Source organism: Myotis brandtii, unplaced genomic scaffold (genome assembly GCF_000412655.1).
Source record: "Myotis brandtii unplaced genomic scaffold, ASM41265v1 scaffold704, whole genome shotgun sequence".
Classification (NCBI taxonomy): Eukaryota; Metazoa; Chordata; class Mammalia; order Chiroptera; family Vespertilionidae; genus Myotis; species Myotis brandtii.
Window position 1 is genome coordinate 253,924 of NW_005370762.1, and position 25,897 is coordinate 279,820.

Here is a 25,897-nt window from a genome sequence, read left to right on the forward strand (position 1 = left end):
CACCAACCGTGAGATAAGTTCCTCTTTTTATAGGCAGGGAAATAGAGCTGAGAGAAGTGCAGGGCCCCAGGAGCTGAGGAGCAGAAAATCAACTTGCCAAAGTCACACAGATAGCTGGAGGGTGTGGCTGTCTGCAGGCCTCCCCCTGAAACAGGTGATGAGAGTGAGGTCCTCCTTGGAGGGGGGCAGCTCCCAGCCCCTTGCACCTCATTTAGTGGGGACAAGAACTTGAAGTCAGTCAGTCACTTGAGTCTCTTTCATCATCTTTGAGTTCATCATAGTGAATGTCCAGCTTATGTCCTTGCCATCAGATCTCTGCATCTTAAGGTTCTTTAAATGGTTGTTTAGAAGATGGAGAGTAAACCATGGGGGTTTCATACAAGGTGGCTCTAGGATCTCTCTGTAGAACCAGTGGAGAGGCACCATTGTGGTGGGCTGGGGTGGGAGAGGGTGGGGGAGGGGGCTGGAGGAACTGCCTGGAAGCTTCATGTACATAGTGAGCTAGAGTGGGGACTGATGGGGTTTTATGGAGGTTAAAGCATCCACCCACCATCCCTTGATAATGCCACCTCATATTTTGGAAGAGAAAGAGCAGTTTCTAAGAAAGGTTCATCCCCAGTAATGGACAAATTGGTTTGAAGGTGGAGAGAGTAAAACCCAGGGTGGAGTTTGCAGGGGATCTGTGCGGTTATGGAGGCCTCTGCCAAAGCAGGTGGTTTGGTGGGAAAGGGAGAAAGAGAGAAGAATGAGAGAAAACAGATGAGAACAATCATGAGATCAGGGCTTGGGGCCTAGGAGGAAGCCCGGATCACAGGAATCTTTAACATTTGTTCAACTGGCATTGTGTAGCCCTGTGGTTGCAAATCACTTTCAGATGCTTTATTTCATGAGCTCTTCACTCCAGCCCCAAGGCAGTTATAGGAAATGGTATTATGTCCATTTTATAGATAAGGAAAGTGATATTGTCAGTGGTTAAGTGGCTTTCCCAAGAAAGTTACTAGGAGACAGGAAGAGAATTTGAATATATGTATTTTAATCCTCACCCAAGGATTTTTTTTCCCATTGATTTCTAGAGAAAATGGGAAGGAGGGAGGGGAGAGAAAGTGAGAAACATTGACGTGAGAGACATCAATTGATTGCCTCCTATCCCTGCCCCCACCAGAGGTAGGCAACCTGCAACCAAGGCTGGTGCCTCTGATCGGGAATTGAACCCACAGCCCTTGGGTCCACAGGCCAGTGCTCTAACTACTGAGCAACCAGCCAGGGTGGAATTTGAATATTTTTATCTCAACTCCAGTTCTCCTTTGTCTCCTCTGTAATGACAGGAGGTGACTGACTCTAAGAATTAGGCTTGGGAACCGGGATTGGTAGCTCCTTTTGCAAAGGTGGCAGCAGCTCCAGCCCCCACCTCCCACTCCATACACAGGCATTGTTACTATTCCTAGGGCTGCTGCTGCCACAGCTGGGATGGAGTGCCCAGTGTGCCAGACGTCACACTCAGCACTTGTCCTCTGCCTTCATTAACTCTCAGACAGCCCTGGAGGGAGGTGGTGTTATCTCCTTACAGGTGAGGTAACCGAGGTGGAAAGGAGAAGAGACTCACCCAGAGTTTGAGGGTGATGCCCGACTTGCATCAAAGTGGTGTGGCTCAGACGCCTACTACCTGAGTCAACAAGTGGCATTATTTTCATCATGCGGATGATCATCACTATGGGAGGAGGGCAAGGCGCTCTCTGCAGGATTGCAGATGCTTGCATAATGGAATGAGCCAGAATGAACTTTGAGGTTTTATTGGGGAATGTCTCCTCTTGGCTTCCCTTATGTCCTTCTGGTTGAAACCAAGTAGTCAGGACACTTTGGAGGGGAATCACTTTTTCTATTAACTCCATGGAATTGTTATAATTAATCCCCCCCCCCCCTTGGGGAAAGGACCTAAGAGTTTGCACTTCAGTGAGTTCCCAGATGATGACGATGTTGCTGGTTTGTGACTAACACTTTGAATAGTAGGGTTTCATCTTCCAGCTCCATATGTCCGTTTGGAAGTCCTGAATAGACCACACTAAAATTCATTCACACCTGTGTGTGCTGTGGTCCGGGATCTGGCTGTATGGTTGGAATTATTGATAACATATAATAACAGGTAATCCTTAAGTGACTTCCCTACAACACGTGATTTGCTTTATATTAGTTTTGTCCATTTAGAGAGGAGGAACTGTAGCTCAGAGAGATAAGTGCACCTCAACTCATGTTGTTAGTAACATGAGAACAGAACCCAAAGCCTATTTTCTTTACTCTGAAGTGTGTGCTTTTTGCCAGAGACCCAAATTATGCACATAAACTACCCAATCATGGAGAAGTGAAGGCTCTTGAAACACTGGGCCATTATTTCTCGTTATGCTAAAGCTACAGAGGAGAAATATGTCTTGTAAATTGTCGGGACCTTTGTTGCTGTTAATTCTTATTATTAACAAACAAATAACAATAACATGAAATTTAATGGTTCCAATAACATAAAAACATTTTGAGAGAGGGTAAGCATGTAAATCAGTGTTTAAACAAAACATAACATCTGTAACAATACCATGTGGATACAGGAGTAGGCAAACCAAGGAACAATGAGTATCCATTGAGAAAAAAGCCCAAGACATTAGAGAAGAATGACACTGAGCAAAAAAAACCAAACAAACAAAAAAAACCTGTGTTGCTTGGCTTTGCTCCCTCGGCCCTTTGGGCTCAGAAAATAGAATTGAGACAACAACAAAGGAGGTGGGGGAAGAGCTTGAACAATGAATACACATTACCAGCATCAGCTGGGTATCTTGTTAACATTAACCTGATGCATTGCAAGCGAGCTGCAGTTAGAACAGTAATTACAGTAAATAGAATCCATTTGGAATCCTCCAGCAAATATGAGCAGGGAAGAAAGATGGGCTGAAAAAAATCCATTACCCTTTGGAAGTTATGGAAGCCTCGGATGGCAGTGATGTCTACTGCGAACTGCATCCGACCAGGCAGTGGCAACTTGAATGAATCTATCTCAGCTCTCAAGTGTGTTTAGATGGTAAATAAAATGAATTACTCAAACGGTCCAGCCAAGCGCAGTTTCCCCGAAATATTTGTCTTGGTAACTTAGGTAGAACATTTAGGAAGAATTTGGAACATTGCCTTGTCTGTCCTGCTTCCCGGCGTGGGCTGATGGTTTTTCTGAGAAAAATGAAATATTGCCATTGTGGAAGGGTCAAAAGGAAGGGTGGGATAGGAGGAGGTGGGGAAGGATGCTGAGACTCTCAAAGTGGTCTGCACTCTGGAATGTTAGTCAGAGAGAAGGTTCATTTTTAAAGACTTCAGTGCCGGTCAGTGTGGCCAGGCCCTTGCAGGTCCCTCAGTGGGTGTCTAATGACAGCCCTCCCCCGTGATGTGTTCCTGAGAGCCCCCTGGTTCCAGCACTCATCTGGGGCAGCAGGGGTATGAGACCTTCTCACAAGTCCCTGTTTTTCATTTCCTGGCTCTATTCTCGGCCCCTCCCCCTCGGCCTGGGTGCCAAGTGCAAGCCTAGGTCAGACCTTCACCCCTAACTTCCTCTCCTGACCTTTCCCAGCCCTTGGGGAAGGGATGTATCTTCCTGGAATTCAGGTTCATGGAAGCCTCATGCTCTGAGCAGTTCCCATCACCACCCATGTCAGTAATGACTGAAAAACTCATGGGTACTAAGTCTGTAAATTGGGGGTCTTAGGCATTTAAGTGAGGTTTTTTAAATTATATTTTTTAACTAGAAGCCCAGTGCATGAATTCATGCATGGGTGGGGTCCCTCGGTCTGGCCGGCGATCAGGGCCAATCAGAGACTGCCGGAGGTTGGCCAGCCATGGGAGGTTGGCTGTGGGAGCACACTGACCACCAGGGGGAATCTCCTGCATTGAGCATCTTCCCCCTGGTGGTCAGTGCGCATCATAGGGACTGGTCAACCAGTTGTTCGGCTGTTGGGTCATTCGGTCACTTAGGCTTTTATATATATAGATTGATTTCAAAGAGGGAGGGAGGGAGGGAGGGAAAGAGAGAGAGAGAGAGAGAGAGACATCAATGATGAAAGAGAATTATTGATTGACTGCCTCCTGCTGGGAATCGAACTGTCACCTCCTGGTTTACAGGTGGACACTCAACCATGGAGCCACACCAGCTGGGCTATAAGTAGTGTTAACATGTTCATTCAACAAATATTTACCCCATGCCAGGAACTTAGGTCTGAGGACATTTGTGACACATTTTCTTACAGTGGGATCTGGGATGCCCAACTGATGGGAGACAGGCTGAAAATAGGAAGAAAACACTGAACATCAGAAAGGAGAGACAGTCATAGCAGCATCTCTGAATACCGCCGGGCAGTGTCGGGGTGCCCAAGGCCTCATATGTGTTCTCTGTGCCATCTGAGGGGAGGCAGGCCTTTGAGGACCCAGGCGTCTGCCTAGGAAGCAGCCTCGCCTTCCGCTTCCCCCCAAGTACCCCAGATGGCCAGCCTGAGACATCTTGTTATTGACTGGATGCCAGGACAAAAGCTAATTAGTGTTGGTAACAAGCCCATTGGTTTTTTCAGAGAGCTCAGAGAAGGGAGAATCAAAGTGGAGTTGAGGAGAAAAGAATACCCTGGTCTCGATCCATTTTTTTTTTCTTTCAATCTTGGCTATACTATCTCTTCACACCACCTACACATTAGCTTGGAGTCATTTTTAAAAAACAAATCGGGACCATTTTTATCAAGCATCTGCTGAATGGTGAACACTCTATTTGCTACATTATACCCAAGTTGACATGTTACTTTTTTCTGATTTTTTTCTTTCTTTATGGATTAAGGTATTAAAACATGCTACATTTTTAATGCTCACAGTAACCCTACAAAGGAGGAAATGATGCTCTCCCCATTGTACAGGTGGTATCTGGAGCTAGTAAACCTGGGAATGGGACCCGGCTCTAAAATTTCCCATTTGTTAACCCTTAGGCTAAGTCACTTCAGCTCCCTGAGCCCCTGTGTTTTCATTTGTAGAAAAGGATGATTTCAAACATTTGCTTCATAAGGTGTAATAAGGATTAATTAACTAGCATGCATAGAAAGTACAAACCAAGTGATAAATAAATGCAATTTCTTTCTCCAGGGCCAGTAGGAAAAGCTCCCCATTCCTACCCCCTTGTTCCCAGGCCACTCTTGCTGGGGGCCAGGCACAGAGAGGCCTCAGTGAAGCAGAAGGTGCTGAGGCCTCGGGAGCCCACCCCTCCCCAACCCCCCTGTCAAGTGCTGGAGTGTCCCAGGACAGGGCCACAAGCCATCGAGACTTTGTGTAGCCTACTCAGGGAAGGAAGGAGGCTGTTGGAACCTTATCCTCAAACAACTGCACAGACACTCCCCACCCCCTCACAGGCCTAATTCAGGCCAAGGACAGAAAGTGAGGTATCAGGTTCAGGCCAAACTGCAGGGCTGGAGGGCACCGGCAGGGGAAGGGTGGCCTCTGAACTGCACTGGCACTGGGAGTGGGTATCCAGGTGACTGCAGGTGGCATCCAGGCCCTGGCCCCGAGGCCTGGAGCAGAGCTTCTGAGCCTTGCCCTTACTTTGGGGGCTTTGACAAATACCGGGGTCCCACCTCTGCAGAGTTTGACCTAATCGACTGGAGCATGGCGAGCTCTGGGATTTTGGAAACTCCCCAGGTGATTCCTCTGTGCAGCCAGGGATGGGAGCCCCTCACACTTTTGGGATGCTGTGGCCCCACTGTTCTCTCAGGCACTCACTCCCCTGCTTCCTCCCCCGACACCTCCTGACCATTCAAACCCCAGGTGGCCTTTGCCCCAAATCCCAGGTTTCCATATTCTCAGAGTCTCCCCTTCTGATTGGGCCTTCTCTCCTCTGTGCCTTTGCTCAGCCCACCTGCACTCCCTCAATGCCCTCCTCTCTCCTTGGTCCACCAAAGCCACACCTGTCAATGACAGTCACAGATGGGCCCTCTGGGAAACTGTCCCATCCTCTCAGTCCAAGAGTACCTTTGTCACCTGCCCTCTGGCGGCACCTAGCTCAGACAGCCCCATGGGACTCAGGTCAGAGCACTGTGTGTGTCGTAGTGGAGTGCTGTCTCAGCTTTGGGGGTCTCCGTTTCCTCATCTGCGACTGGGGAAGACCCACCCTCAGCACAGTTTTAAGAGCATGTTCACCGGCACCCAGTGCTTGGTGTGCACATCTTCCCTTATGCTCACTAGTGCCACTTCAGCGATGCTTTTGCTGAGTCCATTTTATAGACGAAGAAACTGAGGTTTAGGGAATACACTTGTGGGGACTCCTCTTGGGGTTTCTTGACTCTAAATCCTGGACTCCCTACACGTTACCATGCCACCAGAAGGAAAGCGCTTAGCAAGTGCACAGCAGTAAAAAGTGCTTTATGTTATTGTTACACATAATCTAGCTTGATTACAAATTTTAGTTTCCAAGGGCAGATATCCCATCTTCTCCATCCTTCACACAACAGGGTTCAATGAACAAAAACTAGCTCTTGGCTGGGATTAGGAAGCCCTGATTCAGATGTTTACTCATCCAAAGCTGGAGCCTCTGTTAGACCAGGCCTGGGCCAGGCAAGGAGGACCGAGAGGCAATCCAATACCTACCCTGCATTCCTACTTTCTAGTGGAAGAGATTGACAGTTAAATATATGATTACCAGACAGTAAGTCCTGGGTTCAAGTTCCAGCTCCATTGCATACTCCCTCTAGGATTCTTCTGGCACATTGCTCAATCTCTCTAGGCTTTAGCTCCCACATCTCTGAAACGTGGGTGACAGTACCTTCCAGCAGGGGGGTGGTAGATTAAGTGAGCTAATATGTGTGGCTCTTACAATAGGCCCAGCACATGGAAAGCACTCCATATGTGTGTTATTGGTGCAGAACGTGGAGGTCTGGGGGAACCCTGCCCAGGTGTATTCATTCCCAGTTGCTGGCGTAAAACAGCACACATGTATTCCCTCACAGTTCTGGAGGCCAGGAACCCCAAATGGGTTTCATGGGGCTAATGTCAAGGGATTGGCAGGGCTGGTCCTTTCAGCCCCCAAACGCTGAAAAAAGAATCGGTCTCCTCGCCTTTGCCATCTTCCAGGGGCTGCCGAATTCCTTGGTCTCTTCCTTGTGTCCTTCTGGCCTCTTACTTCATGTCTCCTACTACTGACTCTGATTTTCCTACCTCGCTCTGATAAGGACCCTCATCCTTACATGGCACCGGCCTGCCTAACCCAGGATAAACTCGAGATCCTTATCCCATTTGCAAGTCCCTTTTGCCAGGTAAGGTAACATATTCACACGTTCTGGGGATTATCCATGGACAGTGTTTTTGTGAGGGCGGGACATTATTCAGAGACAACCCTGCCCAGAGCAGGGAGGGCAGGCAGTGCATTTTGGCTGGTTCTTGAAGAATGAGTAGGAGTTTGCAGACTGACATGCAGGAGAGGACATCCAAGCAGAGGAACATGGGGCAGCAAAGGCACCAGGCATGGACGGAAAGCCCGCCACGGTTAGGAAGAGGTGAGAAGTTCATGGCAATGGAGACGGGGTGTGAGGAAAGGAACAATGAGTGGGCAGGCTTTTTATGCTGTGATCCTGGAAGCAAGCACATGTGGTAAGGCAGCAGCTGCTGGTGGCCTCCCTGCACTGGGACGTCCTGTCCAGGGAGCCCGGACATTCCACTCTGGCCCAGTCTAGCCAGCCTCAAGGGTATCATGTTCCAGCCGGGTGGCGTTTGTGTCTGGCCGTCAGGAACTGGGGGTCCCTGGGGCTGTTGCATTTGTCTCCCTTTCATTGGCATCCCCTTCAGCCCCCAAACCCTAACAGGACAGCCCCTCCTGGCCCCACATCCCCCACTCCCCAGTCGCAGAGCTGAGGCCCAGCTCCCAGGATGGAGGACAAGAGCCAGTGCCCTTCATTGCAAGCCAGTTTCCTTTTCCGCGACTTCTGGAGAGGTGGACCGGCAAGGCGACATTCCCACAGAAATAATTTTTCAATTTCTTCTAATAGGACATAAAAGTCGGCCCAGGGAAATTGATTCCATTCCGACGTGGCTTTGTAGGACACTTCATCTTCCATTGCGGCCTCTGTATTTCAGCAATTTCTAAAGCCGGAGGAAATCTCCGTTAACGTTTTTTCACCACCCTGGCAGAAGCTTTTGTAGCTCAGCTCAGCAGCTCTACTGACCTGTCACTTCCTCAGGCTCAGGGGGTGAGGGGTAAGAGTTAGGCATGGGGGTCGCCTCAAATGTCACACCCAACCATGGGAGCAGCTTGCTAGCTTCCCCTCCGTGTCACTCAGGCCTCAAATATGGAGGTTGATTTATTCTTCTTTGCTTTTTCTTCCCCATCCTCTTCCTCCCTCTTCCCTTCTTTTTTCTGCTCCCCCATCTTCCTTTTCAAATGTTGGCTTTCCTTATTTTTTTTGTTTTTCTTTTACTCTTTCACTTCTCTCCCCAACCCCCACCACTCTGTTCCAGGCATTATATCATCACTCAGCAACCATGTGACCCAGCAGTTTGCTCAGTCTCCCCGGATCTCAGCTTCTTCATCTGTAAAATGGGAATAATAATGTTCATTTCTCAGGGTGGTGAGAAGGATTCCATAGTTAGTTGTACAGTAGACACCAGGGAAAGAGGCATATGCGAAGGGGAACTGTACACAGGCGCCCTTGAACTTGGCACCAGGTGAGGAGTGTGCAGAGCTGCTTCCACACTGTGACAAGGTACTTTTAAAGGGACACGACTTTTCAGTTGACCAAGACTTTTCTGACGGTTGCCATGTTGACCTTTACGGCAGTGCTGTGATGGGGATGTCCCGGCAGATGTCCTAGCCTGGTCTGTAGAGAAGGAAACTGATGCTCAGAGAAGGCCAGTTGATTTGTCCCGGGTTACCCAGCTGGTGAGTGGCACTCACATCATCACGTGCCTGTTGAGGCTTTTCTCCCCTGGGTGGTGGAACAGGATGGCCCCGTTCAACTCCCTCCTGCTTGGCCTTCTGTCTTTCTCCTGACCCTGGAGTTGGAGTCTGGGGACAACCAGGCTGCCGTGGATCCTCCCAGCACCACAAGCCCAGCTTTGCAACTGTGTTGGGTCTGCGATTGGAAAAGGGTTACAAGGCAGGCGCCTTCATCTCCCACCTCAATGCTCAGGGTAATTTGTAAGGTGCTGTGCAGATGTGAGGTGTGAGAATCACTATAAACTATTGATAGAACTTAAGCTTTGGCTGGCTTTAGGCCAGTTGCTTTAATCAGGGGACGATTAGCTGGCTAACCTCCTTGTTCCCTTAGCTATTGTGTTTCCCTGGGGCCCAGGGAGACTGTGCCTTGAATGTGGATTTTTCAAAGTGGCTCCATGCTGTGTCCCTGAGTGGGGCTAGGCCTCAGCTTTGGAAATTACAGTTTGTCTCATCCTGCTGGGCATGATTGAGTAAGTGCCGCCATGCGTACTAGCCAATCCCAGCAGCTGGGGGGACTCCCAGGCAGCTGGCCAGCAGGAGTGACAGGCAGCTGGCAGGCTGCTTCTGCCTCCCAATGGTTTGAGAGAGAGGGCAGAAGGGTGCAGAGAAACTCAAACATGTTGCATGCCTATTAGACCTGGATCTTCACATACCTTAACCTATTGCATCTTTATAGCAATATTATCAAGGGCCATTGTAATCCCCATTTTACAGATGGAAGTAATGAGGCTTAGAGAGATTAAGTAATTTGCTCAAAGTGGTAGAAACCAAGTGGGAACCCAATCCTGGCTCTCTAGGCTCCTCAGTGCATTGCAATAATAGCTAGCAAGCATTCAACCAGCCAATTCTTTCTGAGTACATACTGTGTGCTGAGTATTGCATATTGTGTTATGCTTTTAAAAGTTCTATTCCCATGTGTCATCCAATCCACAGGGAAGTAAGAGTACAGGATGGCTCTCATTATCCCTATTTAACAGGTCAGAAACTAGAGGCCCAGAGTAGGGTAGAGACTTGCTCAAAACAACATAGCTAGTTAGTGGCAGAGCAGGGTTTGGAACCAGATTCCATGACTACACTGTGGGGCTTTTTGGACCAAACCGTGCTTCCCTCCCACCCCGCAAGACACTTCCATATTAGAGGGGGAAATCTCCAAAAATTAAAAGTTACCTGGGTTTGTTTCCTATTTCATTAAGATTTAGCTAATATCATAGGGCATATATTACTCAGACTTGGTTTCAGGTCCTGGCCTGTTAATTACTTTCACTGTGACCACTCGGAGATGCAGGTTCCCCATCTACAAACTGGTGATAATCCCCATGATGGAGCCTAACACACTGCCCTGGGAGTTTACATGGGGAGTCAGCAAAGAGGGCTTCTTGGAGGAAGTGGCCCCTAACACAGCTCCCTGGAAAGGGAGCCCACAGTCTGCTGCCCATAAGACCTGATCCCATAATAGTCTAGTGATTCCTGCTTACTCTTTGAAAGCCTTAGGAAGCCTCTCCCACTCTTCCAGGTAGAATGAGTCACTCCAATGCCTGAGTTTTTATCATTGAGAGTCAGGAGAGGGAGTTGCAGGCACCTAGAGCTCCTTCTCTTGAACACCATCTTTCTTAGACTGTGTCACCTCCAGGCTACTCTCAGGCCAAGATGCACAGGGCCCAAAGTGAAAGACTACAGTGGAATTAAGTATGTCCCTGTGTAGCCTCAGTGCTTGCGGAGTCACTGCCATGCTTCCAAAGCTCTGCTCCGGGTCTTTTGAGAAGCATTCGCGGGTCTTCAATCCTTTAAACTCTGCCTTTCCTCCTAAGCTGAATAAGAAATTGATGCAAGTGTGCTGATGGCTGGTTTGGGCAGAGTGAGAAGACACAGCCATTTCTTAGTGTGTGTCCTCGCCGCCATGCTAATCAACCAGGCTTATAGCAAACTAGCTGTTTCTTAGCAACACCAGTGATGAGGCAAGATGGCATCTATTTGAAATCTTCCTGAAGTGACCTGTTGACTGTCTTTGACAGTGGCTGCCATTGCCTTGAGATCATGTTGCCTTGCTAAGGAGAGGGCTCCCCCCAGTCCTGGCGGCCAGATTCGTGGCAGGGGTCTGCAGCTGGGCCAGGCTGAACCGCATCCCCATCGTGAATATGGACTCATTCACTTTCTCATTCATTTGTGGACACGTGTCCCATCACAGAATGAGTGCAGACCACTGCTCAGGAACCTGTGCCAGACACTGGTGTTTCTAGAGAAGAATCAGGCCTGGTTTCTGTTCTTGGGGAGGGACAGACTTGTGACAAGTTCTGCGATAACTGCTACTATCAAGGCAAAAACAACATCAAGGCTGGAGTTTACAGGAATATTTTTCAGAGGAGTTGTAAGTTGAACCAGGCTTTGAAGTATGAACAAGAGCTTTGTAGGTGGTGAAAGAAGAATAAGGTATCTGTCAGAGGCTACAGCATAATGCCATCCCCTAAAGGCATGAAAGACACAGTGGAAAGTTAGTGACATCACCAACTAATCAAAAAATCTTTCCCTGGGGACTTTAATGAGTGTCATTCAGATAAAGGGTTCTGTCACCAAATAAGAAATTCAGGCTTCAAGTTAAGTACTAGTAGATCTTTTCATAACAGGACTTTTTAGCCATATGCAACATGCTAATGTTTGTTGTGATTCTTCAAGATCATAAAATCCTTTGCAGTATTTTCTATAGACATACTGACTTCTCAGGACAGTTAGATTACTTTTTGTTTGTTAATATATTTTTATTGATTTCAGAGAGGAAGAGAGAAGGAGAGACAGACACATCAATGAGAAAGAATCATTGATTGGCTGCCTCTTGCATGCTCCCTACTGGGAATCGAACTGTGACCTCCTGGTTTATAGGTTGATGCTCAACCAACTGAGCAACACTGGCTGGGCTAGATCATCTTTTAAGAGTAGACCTTTTTGGAACCTACCTTGGAAAATGCTAAGCTACAGGGTAGACTAGTTTTCTGGGGATGGTTGGAGACATGCAGGAGCCTCAGATCAGCATAAAGTGAGGGTGGAATGTTACCCTGAAGGATGGGCAGCCAGGGAGAGATTTACAGCAGAGCTCTGTGTTAGAAAGTACCGAGGGCACAGAGGGAAAGTGGGCCAGGAAGGGGAGCCTGAACACTGGGATTCCAGGTTGGAGGCCTTCATGATAGTTACCCTTCTGTGTCTCACACTGTGGATGTGTAGGCATCCTCTGGCATCTGACCTAGGTCAGGGGAGTCTGCCCCAACCTAGGAGAGTCACGTTCAGAGACATTGTTGATGACCTCCAGGTAGGACCACATTGAGGTCCAGCTGAGTCCCACTGGACTGTATGTGACACTGTAAGGCATTCTCCCGGCTAGCAGCAGTTTGTTTCTTGGAAGGCGGCTGGGATCTGCTCATTGGTTCTGGTGCTTGTTTTTGTTAGGGCTATCATTCGGTTTACTTTCTGCCACAAGCCCAGTTAGGTAGTCAATGGTGTTTACCGTGCTCAGCATTGATATGCTTGGAATCTATAGCTGACTTAGACAGATCATTTTTTTGTGCTAAGAAAGGCGGAAAGTGTCACCAGGATATTGGATCAAAGACAATAGTCCAAAGCAATAGTCCTTCTCAAAGGAGGGAAAATTTAACAGGTATAAATGTGAAACTCATAGGGGAAAATATAAACCCTGGAGTCAGACAGCCATGGACTCATATCCCAGCTCCATGATTTACTGAATAATCATAGGCAAGTCATTTAACCAAGCTGAGCCTCACTTTTCTTGCTGGAAAATGGATATAGTAATATGAATTTTAGAGTGTTTATAAGATGCTGAGCACATTGAATTGGCTCAAGAGCTGTTAGGTGTAGTTCCAATTTTCTTGGGTCTTTAAACTCAATATCCCAAGACCAGACGTGGTTAGTGGCAGTAGCTGTGAAAACAATTTTCATGGTTTTGGTTGAAACATCACTTGTGGGAGAGCCACCAGAAACGTTGATATGAGAAAAGGCTCCCACAATAAAAGGAAAGAGCCTAAGTCAGGGAGGGGACACTTCCAGCCACATGCCTGACCAGGCTCTGTTCAAAGATCACCTTCCAGTTTGGGCAATAACTATAAAAACAGTGTTGACATCTATTCATCCCAGCAAGTCAGGGAAGGAGCAGGTCCTGAAAACTGACCACATAAATATAAGATGAAAATGTTTAGGTGTCTTAGCCTAAAAACAAATAAAAAAAAAAAACGGTGACGGGAAGTGGTATGGTAGAGTGGAAAGTTGTATTCTTCTGCAGCCAGAGCAATACCTGATACATAGTAAGTTCTCAAAAATATTTGCTGGATGGCTGGATGGCTGGATGGATGGAAGAATGGATGGAAGAATGGATGGAAGGAAGGGTGAATGGATGGTTGGATGGATAGATGGGTGGGTAGATGGCTGGATGGGTGGGTGGGTGGATGGATGGAAGGATGGGTAGATGATGGATAGGTGAATATATGTATATATGAATGGATAGATAGATGGATACATGGTTGGATAGATGGATGGATGTGGATGGATGGATGGGTGTATAGGTATATGGATGTATGGATGTATGAATGGATAGATAGATGGGTATATGGATGTATGGAGGGAAAGGTGGCCATGGAATCAGGCAGACCTCATTTTGAATCCCCTCTGCTTTATATACAAACTGTGACTGTGTGGATGGTATTCAGCCTCCTTGAACCTTAGTGACACATGTTGATAGGAAGCCTACTGCGCTTCGTTCTTTTAAGGGTGCCATGGAAACATGCGTGCTAAGTAATAAACACTGAGCCTACTGCCCTGGAAGTTCTCAGTGAAAATGTTGCTTTATTTCTCATCCATACTCACTGTTGGTGGTTGGCAAAGCCTGTCACATGGAAGGGGACTTGAGCATACCTCCAGTGTCTTTCTCATGGTTAGGACTGTTTAAAAGTGACTGGGGTTGCTGTCATAGGAGCGATGTCCCTGGCCCTGGAGAAGGTGTGCAAGCTGAGGTTGTAGGATACTAAAGGAGATGACATCAAGAGACAGACCACATCTTCAAGGTCTCTAATATTCAATAATTTCTAAGCTATTAGTCTCAATTTATCCATCTGTGAAATGGGAGAACAGCAACGTTGGATATTTAAGCAAAATGAGGCAATAAGAGTGAATAGTGCTTATAAACTGTAAAGCAGCAACAGAGGTTGCAGACTGCTACCCCATGGCCACCATGGGTCACCAGGTGGATTTTGGTGAGCCTATATAATGTTGACCTATAGGTTTTGTTTTGTTTTGTTTTTAGAGATTTCACATGAAAGTCCAGGTTTTTCAACTTATTTTGATAAAAAGATGAAGATATGTTGACCGGGCCTCATTTCCACCTGGCCGCATAGAGCCGAGATAGGGCATTCTTCTACAGATTGCCACATGTCCTACCACTTCACGCTGCCTCTTTGAACCTGAGGCCAGACCTGATTTTTTGCCTCTGAAGACATTTGGCTTGTGCCCTCAGCCATGTATGTCAAATTCTGGGCTCCTAGCCTTGCAGTCTAGCCTGTGTAACCTGTGAATAAACCACTCAAGCACTGGAGGAAGCCAGCCTGTTGTGTTGGCGAGGGGCAGGGGGTTGTGAGGGGGTTGGCTTTTGGTGTTGGGCTGCCTTAGGTCACATCCCAACTCTGTTGCTTACTGTATTTTCCATGTATAAAATGCCTCCATGTATACGACGCCCTCACTTTTCCAAACCAAAATTAAGAAGTCAGTATTTTAAACATTTTGTTGGTTTTCCTCTTAAGGCCTTCTTTTTTTGGTATCTAAAGGAGTTGTTCTTCCTGTTTTCTGCACTGTCTGATCATACACTCAGTGGGAGGAGGTCCAAATTATCTCTCTGCAGCTCTATGTTCATGCTCTTTTGCATAGCTGATTACATTCAGTTTGAATTTTACAGAGTAAGACAATTGCTTACCGGTATTTATCTTTTTATATTTTGATAACTTTATGGGCTCATAACACTCAGGTCCCTGTTGCATCTGCGCACTCTTCACCTTCACCTCCAATTAGGGCATCAGCTGATGTCAGTAACAATAAGGCTTGTGATTGGAGGGTATGGGCAGCTATGCCCCCATGGCTCCCTTTTAGGCTGACTTCCCTGTATAAGATGCCCCTTGATTTTCAGTCTAAAGACTTTTGAAAAAAAATAGCATCTTATATACAGAAAAATATGGTGTTTGCTATGTTGATCCTGGTGAGTTGCTTAACCTCTCTGATCTGATTTTATTTCTTCGATTATAAAATAGGGATGTGTGAGGATCCAATTTGTGCCTGACAGTGAGTAAGCCCCTAGCAGATGGCAACTTTTACTGTTCAAGGGAATCATCCTATTATAATGCAAATCATCTCTCCTCAGGCTGATTGGATTTTGCTGTGGTGCAGTGAGCACCCAAACCTGACAAGCCTCTCCATGCAGACAACAATGATTTCAGAACAGTGTCTTTTCAGCATGAGTAGTAGAGGCTGCTGGAACCAGAACCTTTGGGTGGCTATGCTGTAGAGCCCCACCTGCAGTTGGTTGAATGGGGGCAGGGCTGACTGTGAGGCTTCCCGGCCCAGTGGTAGGAAGCTCTGTGATTTCCCAGGGCCATCAGCTTCCTTTGGCATCCACAATTTACAGCCTTTCTAGGTGAGAGAGAATGATGTGTTACTTACATTTGGATAACACTTAGAAGAGAATCTATGGGATTCTTTTCCTCCTTCCCGGGCTATTTGCTCCGTGTGCCCTAGAGAGTGGGTGCACCAGGAATGCCTTTTGATGCAGTTTGCGCCCCAGTTCTCCTCCCACCCCATCCTGTGGTGAGACTCTGGTGTGCCCCATTTTACAGAGGAGAAAGTGGAGGTGCAGGGACCTTACATGAGTTACTTGCTCACAGTCCATGAGTACTAAGAGTGATGTCTAGCTGCTCGGGACCCCAAGGCCTGGGTTCCTAGATCTCTATCAGCCTGGGAAAAAAATGTTGGCCATGCAATGGGTATAAAAACCCTACTTATCAGTCAGGGACAGGTCAGTCCGTCTCCACCAGGGGAACACACTGGCCATTGTGCTGAGCACAATTAGGGCTTTTTTCCAACAGGGCAGCCAGGCCACCGTCCCTACTCTTTCTCCCGCTCTGAATCATGCATCCTAAGCAGTGCAAGCCAATGCTCTTTTTGCCCTGGGTGGGCCTCTTTGCCCCTCCTTCCTGGTCAGGAGAGGGAGAGATCTTGTTCCCAACTCTTGCTTGAGTTTTGCTTTATTTGTGTTTCGCCTGCAACACTTGGCAAAGATGGGGTGGATGACGTGTCCTGGACACCCTGTGTGGCTTCTGCTGCTCCTGGCAAGAAAGTGAAGCTGACCAGCCCTTGGCTGGATGGCCTCAGCCGCTGGGAATGCCAGTCTGACTGCCTCTGGCTGTTTGAACCCCGGCTCTGCCACATATTAGCTCAGTGGGTTTGTACACATGGCTTAATGGCTCTGAGCTTCATTCTCTCATCTGTTAAATGGGGTAGTCAAATGTCACAGGGTTGACGTGAGGGTCATGGTGTAATGCCTGTGGGAGGGACCCTTGGTGCTCAATTCTGGTAGCTGTGATATTACTTCCCATTTGATTCGCACAGTTACCATTGGAGAGTGCTGCCATTCCTTTTGTAGGTTAGGAAGCTGAAGTCACTCATTCTTGCATTTGTCCTTTATTAAGTGCCGTCTGTGCTGGGGCCAGCTCTCAGGGAGCCCAGACCCTGTTGGGTGTCCCCTTCCCCCATAGCCTCCCAGTTTTCAGGAACTCGGAGGCCAGGGAGTGGACAGGGGCCAGTGATTCAGGAAGTGTCTTCTTCATTCTTCCAGTTACTGGAGTCCAAATTCTAGAAATCACCCTTCATTCCCCCAGTTCCCTCAGCCCATTTGCCAGTCCTGTTAAGTTTACCCCTGAACCTAGTGTGTGCTGGAGTCAGTGCCACTCCCCCAGATCAGGAGAGTTGACTGTGCACAGCTCTTTCTACTTCTGCCTTTGTTGGTGTCACGCTGAAATCAACCAGGGTGGGAGTATTTATACCAGGGAAACTGGCAAACAGGGTTTTGTTTTTTGTTGTTTTTGTTTGTTTGTTTGTTTTGTTTTCCCAGTGAGAGCCTCTCATTAAACATTTATCAACACACATTGTCCAAATCTCTCCACCTTCCTTTATTTCCATTTCTACCATTGTAGCTCAAGCCATGTTCATCTCTTACTCAACAGGTTCTACTCAGCCCCCTTGCTTGCCCTTCTGCCATCCATTCCCTGCAAGGCAGCTGGAGAGATCTTTTTAAAAATTATAAATCAGCTCCTGTCACACCTTTCCATGGCTTCCCAGAACACTCAGGATGAAAACCAAACCTTTCGCTGAGGCCCACACAGCCTATTCTACCTGCCCTGCCAACTCATGACCTCATCTCCCTGTCTCCCCTGCTAAGCCCACCTCAGACACACTGGCCTTCTGACTGTAACTGGAAAAAGCCAACCTCTCCCTGCCTCAAGGCTTTGCTCTCCTGCTGTTGCAAGTTCTCTGCCTCCAGGTCTTTGCATGGCTGGGATCTTCTAGTTATCCAAGTCTACATTCAAGAGCCACCTCCTCTGAGAAGTTCTCCTTGACCACCCCTCACCCCCAAACATAAACAAATCCTCTAGTCAACCTATTCCTGACCTTGACCAAAGTCACTTTCAATGGTAGCTCCCTGAATCTTTTGTTTACTACTTAATTTGCTGTCTCTCTACCAACACAAAAGCTTTACATTGCCTGTTACGGAGGTTGAGATATCAGATATTAGCAAATATTTGATGAAAGAATGAAAGTCTCAGTCTTCCGAGAGAAGGCAGTCCAAACAAGGTCTCTCCCATCACCGCTGAGCTGGGCACTGCAACAGAAGTTCTGGCTCTGTGTTGCGATGGGTCTGAAAGAGGAATGTTTGGTTTCAAGAAAACAAGGGGCAGGGAGGTCTTGTGAAGGAAGATTTTAACATAATCTCCCCAGGCTTAGGTACCCTGGGGTCCCTCAGAGTGAAAGGGGCCTTGATCGGGCTGTGTGGCTGCCATTAAATGCACAGAAGCATCCACTTCCTAAACTGAGCCCTGGAAGCCCTGCCCTTCACAGTTCAGGGACAGAGCCTGAACACCTTTAGTTCTCAGGCACTTTCCTGTTTTAGTGGCATTTAAAAGACACTGTGGAATCGTCTCTTTGGAGATACACAGAGGCTGCTGAGGTACCTGGATGCAGACAGCGAGGCTTAGATTGCTTGCCCAAGTGGGCATTTACCACCATTCCTTCTTCCCTTGGTTCCTTAAGTAGGTCTGGTTTTGTGCAAAGGCCATGGGGGAGGGGGAATGGCACAAAAGACCTCATTTCCAATTCTGACCCTGCCTTTACCAGATATATGAGAGACTTTGGGCAAGATGCACAAAACTGACCAAGATTCCATTTCCTCAACTGTAAATGGGAATGACAGTGGTTTGCTTAACTCATGGTGAACTTTGAGATTGACTTAAACTCAGTGAGCTAATCTATATGAGAGTGTTTTATGTAGAATGTTTGTTGTTGTAGTGGTGATGTATAAATTGATGTTATAAAATGCTCCTTTCCAAGGTACTTTTGCTATTGGCCCTAAAGTTCCATTTACTTCATGGGAGGGAAATGAACAGGAATTGACTTGTGGACCTTTCTCACTGAGGCAAATTAAACTTTACTCTCATTCAGTGGTGAAACCCTTGGCCTCCAACTCAATCATAGTATGTTATTTCTGTAGAAATACTATATCCATTAAAATTATCCATTTCTGTGGCACTTAAAATTGTCAACATAGTCTTTTGACTTCACCTTCTGGCTGACTTATATAATCCCGTTTTGCTAAGGCTGGGAAGGGGGAGGGGTGTGAGTGCTTTCGAAGATTAATGTTCTGTTTTAAGCATCCAGACCTGAGCAGAGCTCAGTTCGGGGCAACTCATATCTTTTATCAAGCATCTGCTGTAGCCAGAGCATTAAAGGGAAGAGAGAAAACTGAGTAAGATGGAACCCCTGCCCTTAGAAGCTTATGATCCAATTTTTTCTTCTCTTTTTTTACTAATTTATTAGTTTTTTTCCTAATTTCTTCCATAGTTAAGATATTTCCCAAAACCTACTAACTATGTAGCACTGGGTGATAGGGACAGAGATGAATAAGACCTGGCCACTTCCCACAAGGAGGTATCTGCCTGGTTAAGGAGACATCCAGGAGCATGAAAAAGCTTCAGGGATTGAGCCTGGCCTGTGTGGCTCAGTGGTTGAGTGTCCCATGCACCAGGAGGTCACCAGTTCAGAGCACATGCCCAGGTTGCAAGCTCAATCCCCATTAGGGGACGTGTAGGAGACAGTTGATTGATGTGTCTCTTTCATCAATGTTTCTATCTCCCTCTACCTTCCTCTCTCTCTAAAAAAGAAATTAACAAAAACGTATATTTTTAAAAAACTTTAGGGGTAGGGAGAAAGAGAATGGGAGGTCGAGGGAACTGAGTATGCAATAGCCAGCCTCAGGGCTTCCAGTCAGAACGCTGGGGTTCTGATAGGAGAGGGGTTGCTTATAAATCCCACACCTGGCCTGTGATTGCTATTGGAGAATCTGCCCTGAATGTGGCAGTGAGCAGGACTGGAAGAAGTGATGAGAACCATACAAGAAAGTGACAGTTTGCCATATCATACGATGAGTGACAAATGAGCTAAGAGCTATGGGACTTCAGGTGAGTAGGGGTTCCTATGGACTGGGGACTCCAGAGTGGCTAGCAGGAAAGGAAGCCTTTGAGGACTGGACAGATGCCGATGGGCAAGGATGCATTGGGGAAGGCATTCAGGCAGCGGTGTCCACAGCACAAGCACAAGGTGGTAAAGGTTGAGAGGTTCACCTTGGGTGGCCTGTTGGGGCTGGAGAATTGGAAGCCAAGTGGAAAGGCGACTGGGGGCCTTAGTCATGAAGGACTTTCTGTCTGGGAGTGTGCACCATATTTTCAGGCCGTGGGGAGCCCCAGATGAGTTTTGAGCCAGGTTCTACTTCAGAAAGGTGGGACTTTTTAAAAACTTCTTGGTTGCACTATATTAGGAAGTCTCTTCCCCCCACAATATGTTCCTGGGATAAGGCGCACGTTTCCTCCCTGAGGGTGGTGGTTAATAATAGGCGCACGACCCAAAGTGGGAATAGGAGAGTCATGCAGAGACGCAAGCAGGCACATGTTTCATGAGTTCACGAAGTGATTTTGTTTCCTAATTTTCACATCCACCCCCTCACCCCCCCACCCCCAATTCCACGCCGGGGAGAAACTTCCTTGATGGAGCTTGTGTCTCTTTTTCCCTTGAGGATGGCGGGGAGCTGCAGGGTGTGGTGGGGACACTTCTGCTGCTGGGGTTGTCTAGCCCATGGGGTGTGTTCTCATAGAGACCTGTGAGCAATTCACTGAAGTATCCATATCTGTGACCCAGTGAATTATAAGTTAATGACAATAGCCTCTGATGACTGAGTACCTGCCAAGTACTAGGCAGCATTCTCTTAATTGATACTTGCAGTGGACAGGGGCCACTGCGATTTGGAGATAGTGCGTTACCTGTCCATGCTCACACAGCTGGTAACAGGTGGAGCCAGAATTACACCAACCAGACTTCTATTTAGAGCAGCGGTTCTCAACCTGTGGGCCTCGAACCCTTTGGGGGTCGAACGACCCTTTCACAGGGGTCACCTAAGACCATCGGAAAACACGTATATAATTACATATTGTTTTTGTGATTAATCGCTATGCTTTAATTATGTTCAATTTGTAACAATGAAATTGGGGGTCACCACAACATGAGGAACTGAATTAAAGGGTCGCAGCATTAGGAAGGTTGAGAACCACTGATTTAGAGCATAACGTGAACACAAAGGATAAAGCGAAGGGAAATGTTCATGGTTTTTCAGTTAAGCTGTGAGTTCCAGTTCCATCTTGGCCACTTTACTTCTCCAAGTTTCCTTGTCTAGAAAATAGGTGTGGTCATCTCTCCTTCCTAGTGTTTTTTGACAAGATTAAGTCAACCTGTGTCTGGCCCACATCAGGCATCCACAGATGTTAGTTGTTCTTGGGGAGTCATTATACACTGGGAAGCATGAACCCCCAATCCCCTTGCCTATGGCAACACTCACTTCTCAGGAACTGGGCAGAGCCAGCTTGAAGGTGTCCCTACCCACCTTTCCCTGTGACCCCCCTCTTGTCCTCCCTGACATGCTGACTCTGGAACATCTCAGCAACTTACTCAGACACTGATAGATGGGGGAGGGGAGTTACAGCAAATCAGTGTCCTTCTCTTCAGAAAGCCTGTCACTGGCCATGTGGCAATCCACCTTTCCCAGGACATTCCCTGAGAGTGGCTGAGAACACAGAGAGGTGCGGCCTGTCTCCCGAGAGTGGCCCTTCTGACTTGACCCCCAAGGCCCAACCTTTGACTCATCACACTCATGGTTCCGGAAACTCCCTTTCCCTATTCTCTGTTTTCCTTCTGCAAAAGACTCATGGAGATGGCCCTGGGGATAGCAGAGTCCTTGGTCCCTGTACAGGGTTCTCCACAGGAATAGAACCAATAAGCATATAGATCTATATCCATATCTGTATATCTGTATATCTATAAATGCATCTATATATGTCTACATATCTATGTATATGTGTGTGTGTATATATATATATATATGATTTCTTTTAAGGAGGACTGAAAAGTCTGAAATCTGTCAGCCATGCCAACAGGCTGGGTATTAGAGTAAAAGTTGAATTGCAGTCTTGAGACCAAAATCTGAAGGGCAGACTTGAAACTCAGGCAGGATTTCTAGGTTGAATCTTGAGGTAGAATTGCTTCTTCCTTGGGAAACTTCAGTCTGCTTTTAAGGCCTTCAGCTGATTGAATAAGGCCTACCACATTATGGAGGGTAATATGGTATACTTAAAGTCAACTGATTATAGATGTTAATCATATCTTTAAAAGATGCCTTCACAACAACACCTAGAGTAGTGTTTGACCAAACAACTGGGCACCATAGCCTAGCTAAGCTGACACCAAAAATTAATCCTCGCAGACCCCGAGAAGCCTTGCCCTAGAGCAGTGGTCGGCAAACTCATTAGTCAACAGAGCCAAATATCAAAATAGACTCACCCAGGCCAAAAACTGACTTCTGCACATGGGCCACAAAGTTTCAATCGCACTGTACGTGCGCGCCCATGTGGTATTTTGTGGAAGAGCCACACTCAAGGGGCCAAAGAACCACATGTGGCTCGAGAGCCAGTTTGCCAACCACGGCCCTAGAGAATAGGGCACTTTCTGGATATCTATATCCACACCTATAAATACATCTATGTATGTCTACATATCTACGTGTGTGTGTGTGTGTGTGTGTGTGTGTGTGAGAGATAGAGAGAGAGAGAGAGAGAGAGAGAGAGAGAGAGAGAGGGAGATTTCTTTTAAGGAATCTGAAGGGCCTGATGAATGGCTCACTTCGATGCTGAATCCCCAGACCCAGGGAACTATCACCAGATGTGCGGCCAGAGAATGAATCTATGTTTCTGAGCAAGAATTCAGGGCTGGAGTGGAAAGAGCTCTAGGGGGATGGTTAGAAGTTTGCTTCTCTTATTTACTCATTCATCCAGCCATCCAGCTGTCTAGCCAACTACATGGCCACATTTACTAGATGCCGATTATATGGTGAGCCTAGGGTTAGGCCCTCTGGGACCAGAGGCAAGAAGGAAAAGGCCACTGCCTTAAGGAGACGGGCTCATACACAAATAATTCTATTATAGTAAGTCCTCAGTACCGAATTGTTCAACTCGGTTGGATCTTAATCCTTTGTGAGTTGTGGGCCCATTTGAAAGTCCAGCACAGGCCATGAAACCTTCTCTCCAAAACAGCGCTTGTCTCAAATGTGACTGTTTTAGGAAGTCCAGACACCAGGCTAAAGCCCCTCAGAGAAATTCTGTCTCTTCGCAATGTTAAGAAGAAATGCTTTATCTCATTAACATGGAAATGCGTGAACAATAATGTCTCATTTTCCCTACAGAGCACTAGGCAGTATAGGGCCAAATCTGAGGAGGTCCTGCTAAGAAAATTAACCTCATTCCTGACTCAGCTTTGTTTACCTGTATTTCTTTTCTTTTCTTTTCTTTTCTTTTCTTTTCTTTTCTTATCTTTTCTTTTCTTTTCTTATCTACTCCCAGTTTATACCAAATTGCTATTTGTTATGGTTGTCTTGGATTTATTTTTTACCTTTTTTTGCATCCATTTTAACTGTTTAAATACCCTATTTTTTGTGCAACAAGGCAGGTGGAAAGATACAAACAACTGAGAACAATGATGGGTCCTACCATGTAGGAGCAACCAAGGTGCTGTGAGACCACAGTGGGGAGAGCACATGGCTCAGCCTGAGGATGGGAGCAGGTCCAGCCTCATGATTTGTGGGACCCATTGCAGGTGGAAAACACAGAGCCCCTTTTAAAAAAATGATTGAGAATTTAAAGATAGCAGACCATGAAAGCAAGCATAGGGCTCTCCTAGCCACAGGCCTTGTGCTTTGGCGTGGCTTGCAAGCCCATGAACCCAACCCGGGTTTGGGGCAGGAGGCTGCCCAAGTCAGGTGACACTTGAAAAGGCCACAGGGAAGGGTAGGACTTTGCCAGCAGAGCACAGGAAGGAGGACCATCCGGACAGAGGGAGCAGCTGGTAGTACAATGCAGAGATGTGGGAGTTAAGTCGTGAGAGGAGATGTAGCTGGAGGAGATGCCGAGAAGGTAAAAATAGGTGAGACCAGCAGGATTTTATAAATCATCAAGAGCCATGCTGGCTGCCTGTAATTTATATCAATCCCAACCCCAGAAGGTCTCCATGAAACTGATTTCCCATTGGTTTCCTGGCTCTGCCTAGTCACATTTTGGCAAAGACCCAGGACATCCTTCTCTGCCCTTTGCCCTTTCCCCCAAGCAGCCTGATATTCCCACCATGCACTGGGACAAGCCAAATGGTCCTTGTTAATATGAATCCTACACAAACTTCTTAATACCTTAAGCTTCTGGTTGCCCCAAAATAGCTACTAAGATGGGGAAAGCGCTGAGACACATTTTTCACTTTGTCGCAGTCTGTGTGTGATTTTGAGGCCCTGTGTCTTTCTGTGGGTCCATTCAGCATCTCCCGGATTGTCTATGTCGTGCTTTTCCGGGCTTGTACAGAAAGCCAAAGTCATCCGAGGCGGCCCCAGGACAAGTTGTTTGAGCTCAGACAGACTGCTTGCTCCCTCCTGCAGGAGCAGGCAGCTAACCCTCCTCCTCTTCCCCTGCGATGTCTTGCTGCTCTTTTACATCACCTTCTCTGATAGATAAATCATTAGGGACGCCACGCTATCAAGAGCCTTGCCGTAAACCCTTTCTACGGATCCATAAAGGAGATCACGTTCTGAGGAGAAGCATTAGCAATGATTTTGAAAGCGTTTGAAGCTGTTTATTTGCTTGAAAACGTAACAGCCAGGGTGGTGGTGGGGGAGCATGTGTTGAGTTTGAAGGTAGCACTTTGCTTCTCTCAGTTGAGAGAAGGTCTCGCATAGGTCATTCCGCCACCAGGGGTCCTGGGGCATCCAGGCTGGAGGGATGGGAAGGAGGCCCCTGGTTAAAGCCCCTTATTATCCTCAAGGGTAAACTGAGATCCAGAGAGGCCAATGGGCTTGTCTAAGGATGTATAGCTAGCAAGTGGCAAGCTGATCTCCACGCCAGGTCTCCTTCTACTCCTGAGATGTAATCTTGGCTGGGAAAAATTATTTCAACCTCTTAGCTGTGTGTCCCTGAGCCAATCTCTTAACTTTTCTGAGCCTCACTTTCCTGTTCAATGACTCAGGGATGCCACCACCTTTTTTTCAAGATTGACAAGAGAATACTAAAGGGCACCTGACTTAGTCCTTAGCTGCGTGACCTTGGGCATGTTGTGCAACCTCTCGGAGCCTTAGTTTACTCATATTTCAAATGAAGGTTGTTGGGAGAATTTCAACAATGCCTGGAGAATTGTAAGCACTATTTAAATGTTAGCTATTTTCATTATCCTCATTATCAGTATGGAGTAATCAAGCCCTTCATAAATATTTTTGCCCCTTTTGGGTAGACAGAGTTGCAATGTATCTAGAATAAGGGCTCTGGATATAGACAAACATGAGTTTAAAACCTGGTTGTGCCACTTCCTGGCAGTGTGACCCTGAACATGCTTCTCTACTTTTCTAATCTTTAGTTTCCTCATCTGAGAGCAGTAGTCGCCTTGAAGAGCTTCTTGTGAGGCCTGGGAATAACTCACCTGTCACATCAGTTGTAGTAAATAATTTATAGAGCTTATTATTTCTTTCTCAACTGCAATTTTGATTGATTTCAAAATAAATTCCTCCAGGCCAAGAGCCAGGCAGCCCTCCCCACTTTGCCATCTGTTGCTATAGGAGCTGTTGCCCACAGTTTAGGTAGTTTGCATCATGCAGAGGCACCTCCGTATTCTTTGCCGCGGAGGCATGATGAAAAAGCAGCTAAGATGCACAGCCCGGGGATCTTGACTAAGCAGGTGACCAAAACCTCCGCAGGTAAACACTGAGTGCAAACTCTTGCATTCAGTTGCAATCCTTGGATTTTACCAGAGGTAGAAGACTGCAGAGAGGAGAGGAGGGGAGCCAGTGGCCCGGGCCTCTGCCAGTGGTCTCTGAGCCTTAGCTGCCCCACCAAACGAGGGCCACCTTCTTCCTGCCCTGCAAGGACCTTCCATCATAGTGGGAGGTAGGTGGACAATGCATAGAGGGAGTGAGCTAACCTTCAGCCCATTTATCCCTGGAGGCGCCTCATCTATCCGGTAGGAACATCTTATCAGCCA